The sequence below is a fragment of the Ovis aries genome, chromosome 8 (genome assembly GCF_016772045.2).
Source record: "Ovis aries strain OAR_USU_Benz2616 breed Rambouillet chromosome 8, ARS-UI_Ramb_v3.0, whole genome shotgun sequence".
Classification (NCBI taxonomy): Eukaryota; Metazoa; Chordata; class Mammalia; order Artiodactyla; family Bovidae; genus Ovis; species Ovis aries.
The window spans coordinates 76,488,568-76,511,218 of NC_056061.1; the positions used below are offsets into that span (position 1 = coordinate 76,488,568).

Sequence of the window (22,651 nt, forward strand, 5' to 3'; positions counted from 1 at the left end):
ATTATTTTTCCAACCCCAAATGCCTGTCTAGACTTTAACCTTTATTAGTAGTGAAGAGAAAGTGAGCTGGTATTCATAAAAAAAGAAAAAATATTCAGGCAGATTAACAGATGACTTATACCCTTGTGAAATGTCTGTCTTGACCCAAGTGGTAGGACAGTGAGAATCAGGCCTGGTGTGGAGAAAGAAAGGCCACCCCCTCCTCTATTTTGTACAGAAGACTTTTCCACTCCTAGTCAAATGGTGGTGCTAGTTCTTTAGTTTTGAGTTTTCTGCATTTCCTAATTTCATGGTCATAACAGCCGCTTGTCTACTGCCTCAGAACGGATTTCACCAAAACTGAAAATAAAGGCTCCATGCTCAGAAGTTCCTTAACGGACTCGAAAGGTTAATGTTCCTTTCCCTTGCCCTTCTATAGCGTAAGAAGACAGTCTTTCAGTGACATTCTCCTCCTCAAGCAGGTACTCCTATTTCTTCTTCTCAGCATATATGTATATATATACTTTTTTCTTTTTGTTATATGTGCTACTATTTACAAATGTGATGTAACTTTACAGCTTCCCTCTCCTGTGAAAAGATGTTCATTTTTCTCTTAATGCTCCAGGGATATTTTGCAAAGTTGCTGGCAAGCATTAGTATGACGTTGAAATGTTAAGTCTAAACTTGGTACAGTGAAAAATCCACTTTTCAAATAATATTCAGCTGAGTCAGAGGGCAACCCGACTACCCTTTGCTTAGCACTGCACTGACAGGCTGTCTGCTTGCTCCAGATAACGCCTATTTATTTGATCCAGCTCTAGCTAGGAGGTTTTGGATTATTGAAATGTGGCAGAATTTCAAGAATTATTAATTGGACTGATCACGGGCTAGCATGAACACACTACCTGTTTTCATCATCTCTGGGTGCCGTAACTTCTGTGAGTTGAAACTGAGCAATCTGAATAAGCCATTACTTGTTTCCTGAAGGCAGTCAAGTTTTCTGAAAAGCTACGCCATCTAGCAGTCCAAAAGTCAGCCACCCTGTCTTTAAATTGCCCTGTGATTTCAGGGCAAGTTCTCTTGGGTCTTTCTGCCTCAGTTTGCTCTCCTGTGGAAGAAAGCTCCTGGACACTTTTTACAGGGGGTTGGTGTGTACATAAGTGTCTCCCCGCACCGCAGAGTGCTACTTAAATAATGATGTGGCAGTCACAAAAGACAGGGCAGCGTACTTTCATTTTGGTTAGAGGCATGCCACAGGGTTCAGGAAATGCGCAGTACGTTCTAAGTTCTGTGCTGTGCTAAGAGGGTAACCAGTCTTCGCTCTCTCAGACATGCCCATAGTAGCCAACATAATCAAAAAAAAAAAAAAAATCTTAACGTAAGGATTGAGCTTTATCAGGACTTGGGATCATGGCACTGATTTCTGTTCAAAGAAGCCAGATTTTTTATTGGCTTTCTGGGCCAGATATAACAGACTTGCAAAGTAACTCCATGCACAAGATTGCTGGGAAACTCACCTGGTTTTGAATATTATACACACACACACACACACACACACACACACATATATGTTTGTTTATCTCACTTCTATGATGTATATATGGTGTATATATTAATGTTGAAAGTGAATTTATGAATATGAGGTTGCAGTGTTTGAATTTTATCTTAAAATACCCCGAGAGACGAAATGAAATTAGATGAATACTTATGAGATGTAGGCTTCAGAACCTGTTTCTACTCTATATAAGCCTTTCCTATTTCTCCAAAGCAAATGTTTGCTCCAATTTTGTTAACATCCTATGAAGATTGCCCACTAGGATTTAATGCACGTGACTATACTATTCTAGTGGTTAGATATAACACTGTACAGGGTATTAGGTTTCAAATAAATTGGGAATAAAAATAACATAATCCTTAGAGACAACAACATGGAGGGAAAAAAAGCAAAAATTTTGAATATGAATGTAAGTGCCTTATTTCCTAGCTGGATATTTTTTCTTAGACTCTTGGAGATATTTGTTTTGTTTTATGGCAATGACAGTTGAGGAAAGGGATTAAAGCTTATGTTCTCAAAATTGCAGCAAGAACGAAGTCAAACAGTTATCTTTCATTTCAATTAACTCTGTATCTTTCATTCAGCTTAGGATTTAGAGTTATCGAATCTCTTCCTTTCTGCTAACACCCACTCTCAACCTCTATACGATGTAAATATTTGCACTGCAGTTCTGCTAAACATTCTCATCTGGTTTTCTGTGGCTTCTCTCAGTATTTGTCCATATTCATTTAGTCCGGTTGATCAGTACAACCGCCAAGACTCAGGGCCTGGTGCCTAGGGTTTAGTTTGCCCAAAACAGAGAACAGAACTTGTTCATGGTTGCAGGTTGTACAAAGATTAGTAGGCAAGAATAGAGTGACCCCCAGCTCTGAGTAAATTATCGATATTGGTTGTAAAATATTCATAGCTTAAGTTTCCCTCATAGCGGTTGAGAAATGGTCCTGCCCATTCATGTCCATCATGGCTGTGTCTGTCCTTAATCCCACTGTTGCGCTCCCTGCACAGAGTGTAATCCACTGCTAGTTTTAGAGCAAGGTACTTGTATGTGTTAGTTGCTCAATCGTATCCGACACTTTGTGACCCCATGGACTGTAGCCCGCCAGGCTCCTCTGTCCATGGGATTCTCCAGGCAAGAATATTGGAGTGGATTGCCATACCCTTCTCCAGAGGATCTTCCCAATGCAGGGACTGAACCCTGGTCTCCTGCACTGTAGGAAGATTCTTTACCATTTGAGCTATAGGGAAGTCTTAGCAGGTGGCTTTTGATGAAGGTGATGGTGAGGAAGGTGATCTTGCCTTCTAGGCACCAATTCAGTTGACTCCCTCTGGTTTATTTCCACTGGACCCTGACAAAACCTTGCACATCAGTGAGTTTATGATTCTTTCTAAGGAGTGTAAATTTTTTTTCTTTCTCACTCTGAGACAGAGTCAGGATGCCGAGGCTTGCGTTATCCCTGTGTGCATGCTAAGTTGCTTCAGTTGTGTCCAACTCTATGAGACTCTATGGACTGTGGCCCACCAGGCTCCTCTGTCCATGGGATTCTCCAGGCAAGAATATTTGAGTAGGTTGCCATGCCTTTCCTCAGGGATCTTCCTGGCTCAGGGATTGAACCCGCATCTCTTAATATCTCCTGCATTGGCAGGCAGATTCTCTACCACTAGCGCCACCTAGGAAGATCCTTGCATTATCCATTTGCCCCTAAAAATATGTTGCTGGAAAGCATCTGCTTCTGCTCAGGTCTCCCCTAGCAAACCTCTTTGGTGAGGATTCAGATGTTCAGCAATTTTGATTCAAAACCACAGGAGATGGCTGAGTCCAAACCAGCATGCCCATCACTTTCTAGTTGTGTGATTTAACTTCTGGCCTCAAATTCCTCATCTGTAAAGTAGGGATAATAGGAGTGGCCCCTGGATTTAATTGTGTGGAATAAACGAGATTAAACCACTTAATAAACCACTTGTAGTCTTCACATGTTAGAAACTCCATAGGATGAAGTCATTTTTATTCCAAGCCTAGTTACACTGCCTGATATTAAATGTTGGTGGAATAAACGACTAGACCTCATGATCAGTATCACAGCCACTAGGAGTTTGCATCCATTGGACCAAAGAGGGAACCTGACCTGAAAAAAAAAAAGAACAAAAGCAGTCAGCTGAGCCTGCCATGGGTGCAATGTTGCTGCGTCTGTAATGAGCATAAAGTATTGGAAGAGAAGGTGCAGAAATCCCTAACATCCTACCCTCCATTATGACTTCTCCTTTGTGACCCTAAGGGTAGTTACATCCATTTGTGATAAGAGGAGAAGGAAAGAAAGTGGGCAAATTCTTGCTGAGACAAGTATGAATGAAACGGTACAAATGCTTCCCATTCATTTTGCTGTCAGAAGAAGTGTTCGGTTTGGTGGTTGGGTCAAGCCTGAGTCTGTACATGTGTACAGTTGTACCCTGATTTCTCATTCAATGCGATGCCAAAGACCTGGAGTGATTTCACCCTCTGGCTCTATAAACAAACACTTAATGCCCACGAGGCGGTAGGAACAGCAATTGTATTAGTATTTCCCTTTTAGGGAGCTCTGATTTTGTACCATGCTTTTTATAAGCATGATCACATTTAATTCTTACAACCATTCCACGTGGTAAGCAACAGTGTGGCTCCAGTTTTACAAATGAGGACACCAAGGCTTTGCAAACTTAGGTCACGTACCCAGCGTTAGGTGTCTTTACAAAGGAGAGTTCTAAGACTAGAAGATAAGCTTCTCTGTTTCCCAGGCCCGCACTTCCAGCCATTCCTTGATAGAACATTCATCTCTAAAGTTTTGGATCCATATGATCCTTGCCTAGGAGATCTAACCAGTCCATCCTAAAGGAAATCAGTCCTGAATGTTCGTTGGAAGGACTGATGTTGAAGCTGAAACTCCAATACTTTGGCCACCTGATGCGAAGAGCTGACTCATTGGAAATGACGCTGATGCTGGGAAAGATTGAAGGTGAGAGGAGAAGGGGACAACAGAGGATGAGATAACCATCCGGATGGCATTACCAACTTGATGGACATGAGTTTGAGTAAACTCCGAGAGTTAGTGATGGACAGGGAGGCCTGGAGTGCTGCAGTCCATGGGGTCACAAAGAGTTAGACATGACTGAGTGACTGAACTGAACTGAATTGTTCCTTGCCTTGGAGGAGCAAGCTGAGCATCTAGGTTGATAAGAGATAAGAACATACATCCTCAGGGTCTCAGTATCTTCATCTGCAAACTGGGTAATGATATCTGACTCATAGAAGCTTTATGGCTATTCATGGGGATTAAATTGAATAATGTAAGTACAAGAACTTTGTAAAAAGTTCAGCTTTTTGAAACATAAGTGTTAGATGCAGAATGCATAAATAATGATTCAGTTACATGTCACCACGTGAGTGAGAGTGGCCCTTGTGTGATGCTATGAAATGGGGATGAAAGGTGGGTTCATTTGTGCTCTAAAGGCCTGAGAGTGTGTGCAGTGGTGGAGGTGTGGGCAGAGAGGCTTGGGCCCTGGGGCAGGTGGGAAATGTAAGTAGGGCAGGCAGAGGGGTGGGGCTTTGGTGGGATAGTGGCAGACAGGCTGGGAGTCAGCCTGTTCCCTCTCTGTAATCCTGTCCCTAGGGCATCCCAGTAGTCCTTGGGATGCTCTCTGATTTGTCTGAGAAGACAAAGGGCCAGGAGCTGCCCTCCCAGTTTTGTTGTAAAAAACCACAAACACTGTTTCAGCTGCACACCTGGCGCTTCATTTTACTAACCTCGGCCATCAGGAGCTTCAACTGGCTTCTCTCTTCTATTTATAGTCATCAGCAACTCTCAGTTCTTTGAGGTTTCCTGCTAAGAATGAATGCAGATGGAGGCACAGCCTTCCAGCTTCCCTTTCTCACTACCTTGACGACAACACACAGCCCCGGATGGGAACTGGCAGTCATGAGGGGGAAGAGACAGGCCCCAACAAAAGGACAACCTAGGGAAATGGACAAGTCTATGCAGTCACGGCCCCTGGTCTGGGTCCCTGTCCTTTGCTGGGACGGTAACCCCACTGGGGTTTTGGCATTTCTTTTTCTTTTTCTTCTTCTTCTTCTGTTGCTCCTGCTGCTAAGTCACTTCAGTCGTGTCTGACTCTGTGCGACCCCAGAGACGGCAGCCCACCAGGCTCTGCCGTCCCTGGGATTCTCCAGGCAAGAACACTGGAGTGGGTCGCCATTTCCTTCTCCAAAGCATGAAAGTGAAAAGTGAAAGTGAACTCACTCAGTCATGCCCGACTCTTCACGACCCCATGGACGGCAGCCAACCAGGCTCCCCCGTCCCTGGGATTCTCCAGGCAAGAACACTGGAGTGGGTCGCCATTGCCTTCTCCAATAAATGAAAGTGAAAAGTGAAAGTGAAGTTGCTCAGTTGTGTCTGACTCTTCGAAGCCCCATGGACTGCAGCCTACCAGGCTCCTCCGTCCATGGGATTTTCCAGGCAAGAGTACTGGAGTGGGTTGCCATTGCCTTCTCCTTCTTTTTCCTCGAGCCCACCAAACTGTACTCTGACCCAATAACCAGCAGCCGAGCACTCTAAACATGCTTATTCCCCTAGGTTGGTTCAGAAGACCTAAAAGCCTTTTTGCAAATGGATGAACTACATTTCTGAGACCTTTCTTCCCTCTGCTGTTCATAGAAATAGTCTCAGTGGGGTATTTCCCTTCAGAAGTTCGAAAAAGGCACAAAGAAATCCACAAGAAACTATCTCACAGAAAGCTGTCTTTTATACTCTCATCTTTACTCACTATTGGGGCTTCCCTGGTGGCTCAGACGGTAAAGAATCTGCCTGCAGTGCAGGAGACCTGGGTTCGATCCCTGGGTTGGGAAGATCCCCTGGAGAAGGGAATGGCTACCCACTCCAGTATTCTTGCCTGGATAATCCCATGGACAGGGGAGCTTGGTGGGCTACAGTCCATGGTGTTGCAAGGAGTCGAACACGACTGAGCGACTAACATCCACTTACTATAGCCTGTCAACATTCACTTCCTTAAAACCATGTACTGTAAAGTAATAGAGGTGATCACATCATATACGATGATCCATTTGACTATATTTCACCTTAAAACTATGTGACAAATATAGATTTCTTTGAAATTTTGAAAATTCTACTTACATCATTTTTTTTTTTTTTGCTTATTTTTGTTTCTACAGTCACCAAGTGAAACTGCTGCCACTCAAGACAAAAGGGCATACACTGCTGCCTCTGTACCTTTTTAGCAAGAAACACAAAACCCTTCCCCAAAGTCTCTACCCCTGCCCTGCCCCCAGGCTTCCCTGCATCAAATTTTACTAAAGGATATTTAGAGATTACTTAGAATCCAATATAGTTCAATTCGACACACACTGTTCAGTTTTTTCCCCCGATTTTATTTAAGGAATGAGTAATATTTACAAAGGCCCTGCTGTGGTTTATTAACGTCTGTCCAGAGTCTCTGCTCCCAACCAGACTGAAAGCGTCTCAAGTGCAATGACGGGTTTGTGCCCACCTCACTCTAGTGCCGCGGGGGTGCTGGGATGCACTGGGTGGTGGTGGTGTTTACTCAGTTGTGTCCGACTCTTTGCTACCCTGTGGACAGTAGCCTGCCAGGCTTCTCTGTCCAAGGGGATTCTCCAGGCAAGAATACCGGAGTGGGTTGCCATTTCCTGCTCTAGGGGATCTTCCCAGTCCAGGGATCCAACCTGCATCTTCTGTGTTGGCAAGCAGATTCTTTACCACTGAGTCACTTGGGAAGCCCTGCACTGGCTGTTGGGCTCATAATTGTGTGTGATAGAGCCTGACCTATTCCTAGGTCCTGGGACATTCGCTATCAGTTATGGTCACTAAGGCACATGACAGGATATATGATTATTACACGATGACCATCATGTCACATATTATAATATGGCAAAGTAGAATGTGATGAGTGCTTCATGAAAAGTCAACATGTGGTGTGAAAGCAAAGAAGGGAACCTATTTCTGGGGGAGGGGTAATGGGAAAGAGGGACGGAGAGGGAGGAGATGGTTAGGGATGGTTTCACATAGGAAGTAACATTTGCCCATGGCCCTAATGGATGGGTAATGTTTACATAGGAAGATTTAAGGAAAGACAAGAACATAAGTAAAGGCATGGGGATAAAGGATTTGAGGACTCATTTGCCAGCTTGTGGAAACATGAGTGAGAAGGTTGCAGGGAGTGGTGTGAGATTATTTTGTAATTGAGAGGTAACTGTCAGACTTCTGGACTGATGGTGTAGACACTCTAGAGTAGGGTTGGAATGAAATGAAAACTTAAGCTTAGGAAAATGCTGTGTAAATTGTAATTCTCAGATGAAGAGTGAGCATGTCACTCTGGAGATGATTAAACTAGTTTAAGAGAAAGTGAAAAGTGAAAGTGAAAGTGACTCAGTTGTGTCTGACTCTTTGTGACCCCATGGACTGTATATCCCATGGAATTCTCTAGGCCAGAACACTGGAGTGGATAGCCTATCCCTTCTCCAGGGGATCTTCCCAGCCCAGGAATTGAATGGGGGTCTCCTGCATTGTAGGCAGTTTCTTTACCAGGGAAGCCCCAGTTCAAGAGAGGTGTGATACAATTTAAAAAATCTTGATTGTTTATGGTTGTAAAAAATATTTTTGCTCCCAAAATGACTAGCAGAGAAAGAAATAGGTTAGGATTCAGAAGATATAACTCTGCCACTGAGGTGCCAAATAATCTCAGCAAATAGCTTGCATGCTCAAGGCTCTGTTTTCCCAACTGTAAAATGGGCATAATAACTACCAAACATTGATTAAAGATGCTCCTAGTGATGGAATGAAGATTAAGTGACAGAACTTGAAAAGTTATATATATGTTACTCATATATGTGTAAAATGCTATTAACTTGGAATATTTTTCTAGTAAAATTATTTTATTTAAACAAAATGTAGATTTAGAAGAGTTCATATTTCTATTAGATTAGATTAAGGGTTGTTTTAATTTGTTTGTAGTTATTAAATAGGTACTTTGTACTAGGTGCTGAATAGTCTTTTAAAAAAATATTTTATTGTGGTAAGAACCCTTAACATGAGCTCTATTTTCTTAACAAATGGAAGGAAGTCCAAAAGGGAGGGATCTATGTATATATATGGCTGATTTACTTTGCTGTACGGTAGAAACTAACATAATGTTGTAAAGCAACTCTACTCCAAAAAAATGGATTAGCTGCACATACACATGTATCCATATGTATGGCTGAATCCCTTCACTGTTCACCTGAAACTATCACAGCATGGTTAATTGGCTATACCCCAATACAAAACAAAAAGTAAAGTAATGAAAAAACATTGTTGTTAACTATAGATGTTGTTCAATAGATCTCTCAGTTCAGTTCAGTTGCTCAGTCGCTCAGTCGTGTCTGAGTCTTTGCGACCTCATGAACCTCAGCACGCCAGGCCTCCCTGTCCATCACCAACTCCCAGAGTCCACCCAAACCCATGTCCATTAAGTTGGTGATGCCATCCAACCATCTCATCCTCTGTTGTCCCCTTCTCCTCCTGCCCTCAATCTTTCCCAGCATCAGGGTCTTTTCCAATGAGTCAGTTCTTCGCATCAGGTGGCCAAAGTCTTGGAGTTTCAGCTTCAACATCAGTCCTTCCAGTGAACACCCAGGACTGATTTCCTTTGGGATGGACTTGTTGGATCTCCTTGCAGTCCAAGGGACTTGCAAGAGTCTTCTCCAACACCACAGTTCAAAAGCATCAATTCTTTGGTGCTCAGCTTTCTTTATAGTCCACTTCTCACATCCATAACATGACCACTGGAAAAACCACAGCCTTGACTAGATGGATCTTTGTTGACAAAGTAATGTCTCTGGTTTTTAATATGCTGTCTAGATTGGTCATCAGTTTCCTTCCAAGGAGTAAGCATCTTTTAATTTTTTGGTTGCAATCACCATCTGCAGTAATTTTGGAGCCCAGATAAATAAAGTCAGACAATAGATCTCTAGGGCTTATTTAATTGAAACTTTATGTCTATTGATTAATAACCCATTTCCTCCTCTCTCAAGCCTCTGGTAACCACCATGCCAGTCTTTAATTTTATTAATTTGGCTACCTAAGATATCTCATATAACTGGAATCATCCAGTACTTATGTTTCTGTGACTGGCTTATTTCCCATAGCATAATGTCCTTCTGGTCCATCCATATTGTCACATACTAAAAAATTTACTCTTTTTAAGACTGAATAGTATTCCATTATGTATTCCATATATATTCCAATATATACCACATTTGCTTAATCAGTTTATCTCCGGATGCACATTCAGGTTATTTTCACACCGAACAAACTACTTTGAATAGTGCTGCAATGAACATGGGAGTGCTAATATCTCTTCCAGATCTTGATTTCAGTTCTTTTGGATGTAAACCCAGGACTGGGATTGCTGGGTCATCTGCTAGTTTTATTTTTAAATTTGAAGAACTTCCTACCGTTTTCCATAGCAATTGAACCTGTTTTGCATTCCTACCAACAGTATGCAAGCGTTCCAATTTCTCCACATTCTCACCAGTACTTGTCTTTTTAATAACAGCCATCCTGACGGTGTAAATGATATTTCATTGTGGTTTGATTTGCATTTCTCTGTTGATCAGTGGTGATGAGCATTATTTCATGTATCCATTTGCCATATGTTTATCTTTGGAGAAACGTTTGTTCAAGTTCTTAGCCCTTTAAAAATTGGATTATTTGTATTTCTGATATTAAGTTGTATGACTTCCTTACGTATTTTGTAGACTAACTCTTTTCAGTTATATGGCTTGCAAATATTTTCTTTCACTCTGTAGGTTGTCTTTTCACTTTGTTGAATATTTCTGTGCAGATGCTTTTTAGTTTGACGCAGTTCCACCAGTCTATTTTGTTTTTTGTTGTCTGTGCTCTCGGTGTCATACGTGTTAAATCATTGGCAAGATCAATGTCATGAAGCTTTCCCCCCTTTCTTATGGGATTTTTACAGTTTTGAGTCTTTCGTTCAAGTCTTCAATCCATTTTGAGTTGAATTTTGCATACTGTGTAAGTTAGTATTCAATGTCATTGTTTTCTGAGTAGAATCCAGTTTTCCCAACACCATTTACTGAAGAGACAATACACAGTACAGTACATCACTGTGTACTCTTGGCACCTCGTTGAAGACCAATCAACTATGTAAATGTAAATTTGTTTAGAACTCTCCCATTCTGTTGGTCCATATATCTGTCTTTATACCAGTACAATACTGTTTTGATTGCTGTAGCTTGATAATATTTTTTTTTGAAATCAGAAGGTGTTATGCCTCCTGCTTTGTTTGAACAAGTCCAATTTTGAAGTTCCATTTCCCCCATCAATTAAATGAAGGCATTGTATTAGGGGTGCCCTGTGCGCCCTGTTGCTATACCACTTTATGATTCTGTAATTCTTGCTCTCAGCAATCTCCACTTAGAACAGTGACTTGAGATACTTATATAAGTAAAAGCACGATCAAATCCATGGGCATCTACACTGGGAATAAAAGACATGTCATCATTCTATTGATTTAGGACTCTAGTCAGACAAAGAAGACTCTGATATCTCTTGCAGCTGCCTGACATGCTTTGTGCTTATGGATCCTGTGATTTGAGAATAAAGGGAAGGAGTCAGATTGTGCTTTCTTTTTGGCCTGGTTGCAGATGGTGACCACAGCCATGAAATTAAAAGACGCTTACTCCTTGGAAGAAAAGTTATGACCAACCTAGATAGCATATTCAAAAACAGAGACATTACTTTGCTGACTAAGGTCCATCTAGTCAAGGCTATGGTTTTCCTGTGGTCATGTATGGATGTGAGAGTTGGACTGTGAAGAAGGCTGAGTGCCGAAGAATTGATGCTTTTGAACTGTGGTGTTGGAGAAGACTCTTGAGAGTCCCTTGGACTGCAAGGAGATCCAACCAGTCCATTCTGAAGGAGATCAGCCCTGGGGTTTCTTTGGAAGGAATGATGCTAAAGCTGAAGCTCCAGTACTTTGGCTACCTCATGTGAAGAGTTGACTCATTGGAAAAGACCCTGATGCTGGGAGGGATTGGGGGCAGGAGGAAAAGTGGATGACAGAGGATGAGATGGCTGGATGGCATCACCGACTCGATGCACATGAGTTTGGGTGAACTCCAGGAGATGGTGATGGACAGGGAGGCCTAGCATGCTGCGATTCATGGGGTCGCAAAGAGTCAGACATGACTGAGCGACTGAACTGAATTGAAGGAGAAATAGAAGGCAAGGATACTAATTTAAAAAAAAAAAAGAAAAGGCAAAGACTTGTTGGGGGTTGGGAGTTGAGGGGAAAGGCCAAGCACACTAAATAATTTAATTTCAGTTACAATAAATCTCAAGTGATAATACTCCACTCCTGAGGATGCTCCCTGATGGGCAATGTTGAGGCATTTTATTTTAAGCAGAAAAGTACAGGGACAGGGTGACATCATAACATTCAGCATGAGGAACATTGCTCACGTTGGTCTGTGGGCCTACCCCTCCAGATTATTTAGGCTTCACAAATCAAGCCAAGAGGTATTTCCAAATCTAGTTTGTGAGGGAAAGGTTTCATAGAAGAATGTTGTTTTCTAGGAAATGAAAAAGCAGAAGGCAAAGGCCTCCTGCTTACTATGGCCTTCATGTTGCATAAGCAATATTAATAGAGTTGAGTATTAATCATTCAGAGCAGCTCACAAATTATCTATGTTCAGACTACACAGGGCCCTTGCTTCACTTTCTTCTCACCATCTGGAGTCTGTCCATTTGCCTCCTCCCTCGGCATTTGGAAGAGAAGCGAAACTGAAGTGTGCCAATTTTCTACTTGTTAACAGCCATGATAAAAAGTTCAGTAGGGGAAGGGATTTATACTGTTAAGGAAGTTTTTGGATTGCTTAAGGCTCCAATTTGTTGATGGGATTTCTAGAATTCACCAACACCGATATTTGAGAATTGAGTACTCTAGACAACTTTGTAGATTTACGAAAGTGTAACTAACAAGCGCTGCCCTTAAATTTCTTATCCAGGGCTGTCCTTAAATTTCTTATCCAGCTCTTCAGTTCTAAATTTATTGCCAATTTTGTTTATCAAACTTATTCTCAGAGGAGTGGTATTTGCTGTGGCCACAAGGAAACATCTGTGAGTTTAAACCTTAGAGGCAGATAGCCAGTTAGAACATTTGGCATTTAAGGCTTAGATTGCAGAAGAGAAAAATTAATCAAGGAAACCCTTAAAAATATTGAGAAGGCAACTTTTAAAAAGTCTTATCACTGATGAACTGAAGTACTGAGTTCATGTTAATTAAGAAATGTCAGGATTTATAATGAATCAATGAGGACTGTCATATTATGGCAAGGTTGGAAGTTGATGTCAATCTCTGTAGCCAGGATTTATGGTAGATTATATAATGGAATCCTGAGCTCTGTGAGATCAAAGGAAAATGCTGGCTCTTTCTTCATCCATTCTCTTAGGTCAAGCCTACCCAGCAAGAAGCCAAGTTGAGAGTTGAGCAATTATCTGAAGTGGGCAGTAAAGACTGCCAAAACCAGATAATACATAACCAGAAAGTCACCATGGAGGGAAAACGTGGACTGAAAATAGAAGGGAACGGGGTAAAATGTCAAACAGTTTGGTCAGTGTCCACAATCCAAAGTCACTGGAGAACAGCCAACTCCTGGCTTCATGTAATTATCTAGAATGAGTATAAAGACTAGAGTTAAAAAAAAAGATGAATTCATTATCAAGGTTGTTGTATATTTGTGCAGAATTTCTCCGTATCTGTATTACTATCTGTGACATGTCGATTTTTGAGTATTTCCAGGGATTTTACTCTTTTAGATTAGTACGTCGAGGTGACTGAGGAAGCCCATGCACTCTATTGTCGTACATGCAGAACAAATTTTAGATTAATTAAATGTTATATTTAATTAACCTTTTCCACCTACAGCATAGGCTTATGAATTTTCCATTGAAAACTTTGATTCTCTCTTACCTTTATCCTTTCCTTATGTAGTAATTTCTGTATCTCCTTGATGTCCATAGAATTTATCAAGGAATTGTACAAACCCACTGGAATAGGGTTTGGATTATCTTTGGTTAAAAGATAAAAAATAAAACTACCAAAGTCTTAGATCAATGTCATTTTTTTCCTTCTATTTGAAATGGAAACCATAAACTACTTACTCTGAGCAGATGTTTCCTAGACCTAAAATATAGTTGTCATTCCTTGACCCCTATAAATCTGTCATTGTGTACCTGCTAATCTTGAAAACTCCTTAATTCAACATTAAACTTTCCATTTGTTGTTTTTTTATTGAGAAAAAGTTCATAAATTAGATTCCCTGCTGCTTGGAATTAAGAAAAAACACAGTCAGGCTAGTATTACAGAGAGAAAAACAAAGTTAAGGAGTTAATATTTTTTCACTCTATCATGTCTTGTACTTTGAAAGCCATTGTATACAGCATTTTGAAAAAAAAAAAAAAAATAAAACACCCAAAAAATAACCCAGGGCCTTTTTTCAATAGCTCAGGCTGATGTTTGAAATTCACAGTGAAAATTGCCCATGGAATATTCTTGAGGTACTGCTAGGGAGACCATTGGAATATCTTATATAAAGTAAAAATTCAAGAAGAATTTTGCATGAAGTCAGGATTAAGAAAGTTGTTTTGTAGATAATATGAAAATGTGTATTAAGTGGCATTGTTAAATTTCTCACTCACTCTGTATAGTGACTGCTTTTCCTGTCATAGAGCAATGTCTGAATCTCTGTGATAAACCCGTACAACACAGCCACAACAGATTCCAATCTGCTTCTGGTGAACTCATGTTTGGAGATGCTGTGGGCCAGCATTTTTTGCTCTAATAGCAAAATTGATCTACAAAAAACAGAATTCATCCTATGGATCTGAGTTGGTAGGGTGGGTGGTGGTCTATGAATTTCACGTGATTGCTTGCTAATGGCATCCATGGCAAATATCTTATGCCTTCCTTAGCTTTGTAAAAGAATATGAACAGGGTGTCATGTGCAGATGTGAGAGTTGGACCGTAAAGAAGGCTGAGCACCAAAGAATTGATACTTTTGAAATGTGGTGTTGGAGAAGACTCTTGAGGGTCCCTTGAACAGCAAGGAGATCAAACCAGTTAATCGTAAAAGAACCAACCCTGAATATTCACTGGAAGGACTGATGCTGAAGCTGAAGCTCCAACACTTTGGCCACCTGATGTGAAGAGCCAGCTCACTGGAAAAGAACCTGATGCTGGGAAAGATTGAAGGCTAGAGGAGAAGGGGATGACAGAGGACAAGAGATGGTTGGATGGCAACACTGACTCGATGGACATGAGTTTGAGCAAGCTCCGGGAGTTGGTGATAGACAGGGAAGCCTGGCATGCTACACTGCAGTCCTTGGGGTTGCAAAGAGTCAGACACGACTGAGCAACTGAACAACAACAATGATCAGGAAATTTTGAGCTGAACAGTTATGTGAAACATTGATTCACCAAAACTTATTGATAACTGAGACTGCTTTATCTTCAACCACCTTGTTTGATTTATGCAAATAATCAAACCAGTTTTAATTATGAAAATCTCTAGAAACCACCCACACAAGCCTTTCCCTCACTGTTAAAAACAAAACGAGGAAGCAAACTAGAAGACTTAAGCATACAAACTTCTTCTCATTGTCTAAGATTGTAGCACCACATCTTAGCAAGCTCTTTTTGAGAAACGATGTAGACATTAATCTGGGTTTGGAATCACCACTGAGACATATGTGAATATTTTAGCTTTCTTTCTTTTTTTTTTTTTTTTTTCCTCTCCTGTCTTCCGTGAATATGTTAGACCTAATTCAGCCATTCGGTTTGAAGGAAGGTTTTTCATTTAGTTTCTTTGATTATCAGATATGTTTTGCCAGGGGCAGAGTGGTAACTGATCAGGGTAACTGATGTGTTTCTTGAGACCAGGTTCAGGATACAGTCTGTAAGCTACATCTGCTGTATGCACTGTGTGATCCAAGTTTCTTTATGTGTGATCAGGGACGTTAACCAGCGTATCTACAATGATCAGTAGTCCACTTTACACACAGAATGACCAAACTTTTTCTTTTTTAAAGCTCTTTTATTTTATTCTTTTCCCCCTCAGAGCTCTCCCATAGCTACTAGTAAGTAAGAACATTTCCTGATTTGAATTTCACAACCTCCTTTTTCTTTTGACAGTTGTATTGTACTAATTGGAAGCAAAATGTGTGTGTGCTTAAATGTTTTATTGAAGTATAAAACATTTACAATTTTGTGTTTCAGATGTACAGAAAGTGATCCAGTTATACATGCAAATATATACATTGAAATACATATATATTCTTTTTCAGATTCTTTTCCCTTATAGGTTATTACAAAATGCTGAGTTTAGTTCCCTGTGTTATACAGTAGGTCCTCATTGATTATCTATTTTATATATAGTGGTATGTATATGATACTCTGAAACTCCTGATTTATACTATACCCTTTCCCCTTTGGTAACCATAGTTTTGTTTTCTATGTCTGTGGGTCAGTGTGTGTGTTTAACTTAACCCTAAAATAGGAGAACATCTTCCATATATAAACTTTATTTATTCAATTACCTACCTCAAAACAGAGACATGATTCTTATATTCTCAGTCATTGAGAATCCTTTCTACTGAATTCAATTATTCAAAGTGTCAATTGGCAGGTTCATAAGAGAAAAAAAGCTGATATTAGGTGGACAAGTAACCATTTCACTTTATTTGTGATCACCAAGTAATTACATTGTTTTTTATTTAAAATTTAAAAGAGAAAATAACTGGCTTTCCAGGCCATTCCTCATTTTTTCCGCGGAACATTTCTAAACTAATTAGCAAACCTCTTGAAAAGCTATGCATACATTACAGTGAAAATACAAATCGCCACCATTGCCTGGAAGCCAATATGAGAGGCTATTTATTAGCAGTTTGTGAATCCAGTTCAGTTCAGTTCAGTCGCTCAGTCATATCTGACTTTTTGCGACCCCGTGGACTGCAGCACGCCAGGCCTCCCTGTCCATCACCAACTCCCGGAGCTTACTCAAACTCATGTCCATCAAGTTGGTGATGCCATCCAACCATCTCATCCTCTGTCGTCTCCTTCTCCTCCCACCTTCAATCTTTCCCAGCATCAGGGTCTTTTCCATTGAGTCAGCTCTTCACATCAGGTGGCCAAAGTATTGGAGTTTCAGCTTCAACATCAGTCCTTCCAGTGAATATTCAGGATTGATTTCCTTTAAGATGAACTGGTTGGATCTCCTTGCAGTCCAAGGGACTCTCAAGAGTCTTCTCCAACACCATAGTTCAAAAACATGAATTCTTTGGCACTCAGCTTTCTTCACAGTCCAAATCTCACATCCATACATGACCACAGGAAAAACCATAGCCTTGACTAGATGGACCGTTGTTGGCAAAGTAATGTCTCTGCTTTTGAATATGCTATCTAGGTTGGTCATAACTTTCCTCCCAAGGAGTAAACGTCTTTTAATTTCATGGCTGCAGTCACCATCTGCAGTGATTTTGGAGTCCCCAAAATAAAGTCTGACGCTGTTTCTCCATCTATTTGCCATGAAATGATGGGACAAGATGCCATGATCTTAGTTCTCTGAATGTTGAACTTTAAGCCAACTTTCTCACTCTCCTCTTTCACGTTCATCAGGAGGCTCTTTAGTTCTCCTTCACTTTATGCCATAAGGGTGGTGTCGTCTGCATACCTGAGGTGATTGATATTTCTCCCGGCAATCTTGATTCCAGCTTGTGCTTCTTCCAGCCCAGTGTTTCTCATAATGTACTCTGCATATAAGTTAAATAAGCAGGGTCACAATATCCAACCTTGATGTACTCCTTTCCCTATTTGGAACCAGTCTGTTGTTCCATGTCCAGTTCTAACTGTTGCTTCCTGACCAGTATACAGGTTTCTCAAGAGGCAGGTCAGGTGGTCTGGTATTCCCATCTCTTTCAGAATTTTCCACAGTTTGTTGTGATCCACACAGTCAAAGGCTTTGGCATAGTCAATAAAGCAGAAATAGATGTTTTTCTGGAACTCTAATCCAGTACTAGCATGTGATATAAAAGATTAAAACCTCCTCAGGTTTGTAAATACCATGCTAACCTTCAAAATGTTTAAAACCACAGGCAGTCTGAGTCAATGGAGTAATACTGGAAGGTTTATTTTTATGTAGCCTGCCCAAATTACAAGGGAGGGCTGGGGCGCAGGACCTAGGTCTGTCTGAAAATCAGCTAGAGATGCCAGTGGAGTAAACCCTGATTTCTCTAAGGATCAAACTGGCATATACTACCCAATGAGGTCACTGCTTCATTGTAGAACTGGCCTGTTTTAATGAAGTAAAAATTTCAGGAAAATTTTTCATTGGACCGGCTGTATAGGAAATGAAGTTTTCTGGGTGAAGACTTTATTTCGTGACTAACCAAAATGTTAACATCACCAATGCCAGGCTTGGCCACTGTCCTCAGAAGCACAGTGTGACTGGTCGGGTCAGTATTCCGAGAGTGGGGGTGCACTGTTGTTCCCGGGTCCATGGAACCTACCGAGCCTGAATGCAAGGGCCTGGCTGTTTAGCTGCTGCTGCTCAGACACTCAGTTGTGTCAACTCTCTGCAACCCCATGGACTGTAGCTCTCCAGGCTCCTCTGTCCATAGGATTCTCCTGACAAGAATAATGGAGTGCCATTTCCTCCTCTAGGGGATCTTCCTGACCCAGGGATCAAACCCGAGTCTCCTGAATTGCCTGCATTGGCAGGCAGATTCTTTACCACTAACCCCACCTGTGAAGTCCGCCGCCTATTTAGAAGCCCTACAAAACCTCTTCTGGCTTTGGAATTCTAAACAGCTATAGTTCTAATCCTGTATTAAGAGTCTGACCACGTATGAAGGAACTCTCACGTGAATCAGAACTGGAACAGGATGAACTGCTGGAGCCTCTTACTTCCAATGAGACAATCCTCACAGCTACTCAGCTGCCTGCCACAGACATCTAGTTTGGAGAATAAGGAGATAGACAATGAGGAGGAAGAAAGAAAAAGGATTTTAACCAAAAAATGAATCCTCTACTCAGCTGGGACTGAAGAAAGTAGAGCTAATGTAAACCATTGGGTATTTGGTCCCTACACAATTTTCAAGGCTATTACTCCTTTCCCTCCCATAATTTTCCAGGGCTTCCCTGGTGGCACAGATGGTAAAGTATTTGCCCACGATGCAGAAGACCTGGGTTCAGTCCCTGGGTTGGGAAGATCCCCTAGAGAAGCGAATGGCAACCCACTCCAGTATTCTTGCCTGGAGAACTCCGTGGACAGAGGAGCCTGGACAGCTACAGTCCATGGGGTTGCAAAGAATTGGACACGACTTAGGGACTAACACACAAACACACACACACACACACACACACACACACACTCCTTTCCTCAACTGTTGTGTTTCTATATGCTTGTCAGTCTCAGAATGGTCTTGAATTTCTCTTCACACTTTGAGGTCCTGGATCAGAAGCTGATTATCCTGAAAAGGCCTGACAGTGTGCCTTTGCTGGGTCTATGAAAGAGGTCTGAACAAAACCACTGAGGTTCTACAGGCCATGAACCTGGGGCTTGTTATTCCTATATCTTGTGTCTCTTGGGTAATAACACCAAAATCACTCCTCCCCAATTTTCATTGCCTTTCTGGTTGTAAACAACACAGAGCATCAGGGTTTCTCCCTCTCCGAAAGTTATTTGGCTTTATGAACAGTAAATGTTGGTCTTGAAAGAATCTAAAGCCTAAAGAATAAAATGCATAAAATATGTTAGTAGGTTAGCATAGTGCCCACACGTGGGGTTGTCTGCTACCACTGTTTCTTTCATTTTTAGAAATTTCAAAATTTTCTTTCTTTCTTTTTGGCTCTGCTGGGTGTTTGTTGCTGTGTGTGGGGTTTTCTCTAGTTGCGGTGCTCCTGCTTCTCACTGCAGCGGCCTCTCGTTGCCGACCACAGGCTCTAAGGCATATGGGCTTCAGTAGTTGTGGTGCTCAGGCTTAGTTGCTCTGCTACGTGTGGAATCTTCCTGGACCAGAGATTGAATCTGTGTCCCCTGCATTGGCAGGCAAATTCCTAACCACTGGACCACCAGGGAAGCCTTCTTTCTCTTTCTTGAAGATCCAACTCTCTAATTTAAATAATCAATTCTTTAAAGGCTTGTTTCTTTTATGATCTTCTTTGCTCATCCCTGGGGTCAATCAAGTAATAGCAATAGTGACAGTAATACTACCTATTCATGGATTGATCCCTTTTTTGGCCCATCATAGTGTTTGCACCTTACAGAGAATACCTTACTTAGCCATTACAACATCTCTAGGAATGGGTATCATTGTTCCCACTTTCTAGGGAGGGCTCACTCAGAAATCAAGTAATTTGCTGAAGATCATCCAGTTATTAACAAGACTTGAGCTTAGAAAAGTAACTCCAGATCTTGGCCATTATAAACATGGGTTTTCAGATGATGCTTGCAGGCAAAGGGCTTCAGTGCTGAAGGAAGTACAGAAAAAGTATTTTAAAAAGTCCCTTCCCTTGAGAACCTCATAATCCACTGAAATGAGGAGCTCAAATTTCCACTATGAAATAACTGTTTCCCTATTGCCTGGGACAAATTCTTATGATTTCCTTTTTTTTTTTTTTTTTTTTTTTACTGTTTAGAACCCATCCACTCAAGTCAAGAGCTCTGAGTGTGAGCCTTTACAGGCTTTGGGCACTGACTTTTTTGGTTTTCATCAACCATGAGTATGCTTTCCTGCCCGAAAATAACACTTAGTAGAGTTGACTGATTATATCTGGGTCAATTTAACTTAGCAAAAAGACAATAGGCGAGGATTAGTTGACCGGTATCCTCATTTACCAAGTTCAATTCCCATTCTGACTTCTCTCTCGTGAGTGAACGTGTGTCATCAGATTTGATTTCTAGAGAGGTGAAGAGGGTCTTTGGTCAGTAAACCACAGCCATACCATCAAGTTTGCTTTGCTAAGTGAATTTGAAGTAGGTTAATGGTAAACATTATTTTGGGGTCTCCTGGGTACATGTGAATTAAAGATGGCAGGAGATTACTCAGATGCATGTATGAAGACTGGCAAAGGGAAGGATAATCCAAAAAATTGGTAAATCACACATGAATAACCAAGAATTGAATACAATATAACAATATGTGCTCATTTTCACTATCAAATAAGCTACCTTTATCCTCTCTTCACTCTCCATTTGGGTCAGATTACTTTTCTGCTCTATTTCCATTCTTACTGGTACCTATTTGCTATTATTTCTCCTGGTTTTGACTCTATCTTTTGGCTTTAATCTTGTCTCTAAGTAAATTGCAACCCAGTAAATATACTCTAGTATCATTTATTGTAATCCCTGGCTTTATGCCAGGAGCAAAGAGAAGGGACTTCTTTTATTAGTCTATCTGTCTGGATATGTGCTAACGAGAGCCCTGAATACACACTTTGATTATGGTTGGTTAAGTCTAAAAGATTCAATTTGGTTCATTCAATTTATTTTGACCTGTCTACATTACAATTTTACACAGCTAATTATAGTAGTTTTCTATTCATATTGTTGACCTGACACACAGTAGCAAGTAAGATGGATTAGAATTTTCTATCCAGTATGAAGTTATATGTATGCAACAGCAACATATTCTCATAAGAAGTGAAAATCTTAGTCATATGGAAGTTTGGGTTCTATGATACCAAAGACAGCCAGATGCTGGGAGCTAGAATCAGCTGAGGAAATATCCATTCCCACATTTTCTTCCCATTAAAACATGTAGCCATTGTTTGGGCATCTATTTAAGTTCCCCAGAGAAATGAATGGCTACTCACTCCAGTATGCTTGCCTAGAGAATTCCACAGACAGAGGAGCCTTGCGGGCTCAGTCCATGGGTTCGCAAAGAGTTGGACATGACCGAGCGACTAACACTTTGTTTTTTAAAGCAGTGATGCTATTGCCCATGAAACTGTAAATATTTTGGTACTTTGTTGTTCAGTTTTTAAGTCGTGTCCAACTCTTTGTGATCCCATTCACTGATTCCTAAGATGTTGATGTTCACTCTTACCATCTCCAGCTTGACCACATCCAATTTATCTTGATCCATGGACCTAACTTTCCAGGTTCCTAGGCAATATTTTTCTTTACAGCATCAGACTTTACTTTCACCCCTAGGCACTCTGCAACTGAGCATTGTTTCTGCTTTGGCCCAGCCACCTCATTCCTTCGGGAGCTATTACCAATTGCCCTCCACCCTTCCTCAGTAGCATACTGGACACCTTCCAGCCTGGGGGGCTCATCTTCTGGTGTCGTACCTTTTTGCCTTTTCATACTGTTCATGGGGTTCTCTCAGAAAGAATACTGGAGTGGTTTGCCATTTCTTCTTCCAGTGAACCGCGTTTTGTCAGAACTCTCCACTATGACCTGTGTATCTTGGGTGGCCCTGCACAGCATGGCTCATAGCTTCAACTGAGTTACACAGGCCCCTTTACCACTACAAGGCAGTGATCCACGAAGGGGATTTTGCTACTAGTTGAGTACTAAAATGATTTTCAAGAGTTTCTTGAATTTTGCTCAGCACAAGTATGTTGAACACAGTTCTTTCAATTGCTTTGCCAATGGAAGAGATTGGCTGGTGTATTTTAAAGAAATCCACCTGTGTTTCTGTTAATCTTTCTTCAATCCCACTAGACCATGTGGACAAGATGTAGCCTGGAATCTTTGTTAGTGTCTTGGGTTGATGTTTACCTTGTTGGCCTGTTAGGGCAGGTTTTCTGGGACAAGAACAGAGCTTATTGGTTTTCCTTGTCATGCCATGAGACCTCAGTAGCTCCATTCGCTGCAGGCCTGTTTGTCTAAACACCAGGGCCTTTCCCTTACAATTCAGCTGAAATCTTTCTACCCAGGAGGAAAACCAATGGAGAAAGAACAGAGGAAGTGTTTCCAATTTTGAGAGCTCAGATCAAACTAGAGATATCTGCTCTAACTGGAAATCTGAAGAAATAAACTATGAATGTTAT

At 41.1% G+C, this 22,651-nt stretch overlaps 1 protein-coding gene across 1 annotated transcript in view; it reads left to right on the top strand.

The window, feature by feature from the left end:
* The first annotated feature begins 362 nt into the window (after positions 1-362).
* ESR1 (estrogen receptor 1) overlaps positions 363-22,651 on the top strand; it is a 402,846-nt gene continuing 380,557 nt past the window's right edge. The window contains exon 1 of the mRNA XM_042253635.1: positions 363-461. The gene's annotated coding sequence lies outside the window, so the exon portion shown is untranslated. The remainder of the gene's footprint in view (positions 462-22,651) is intronic.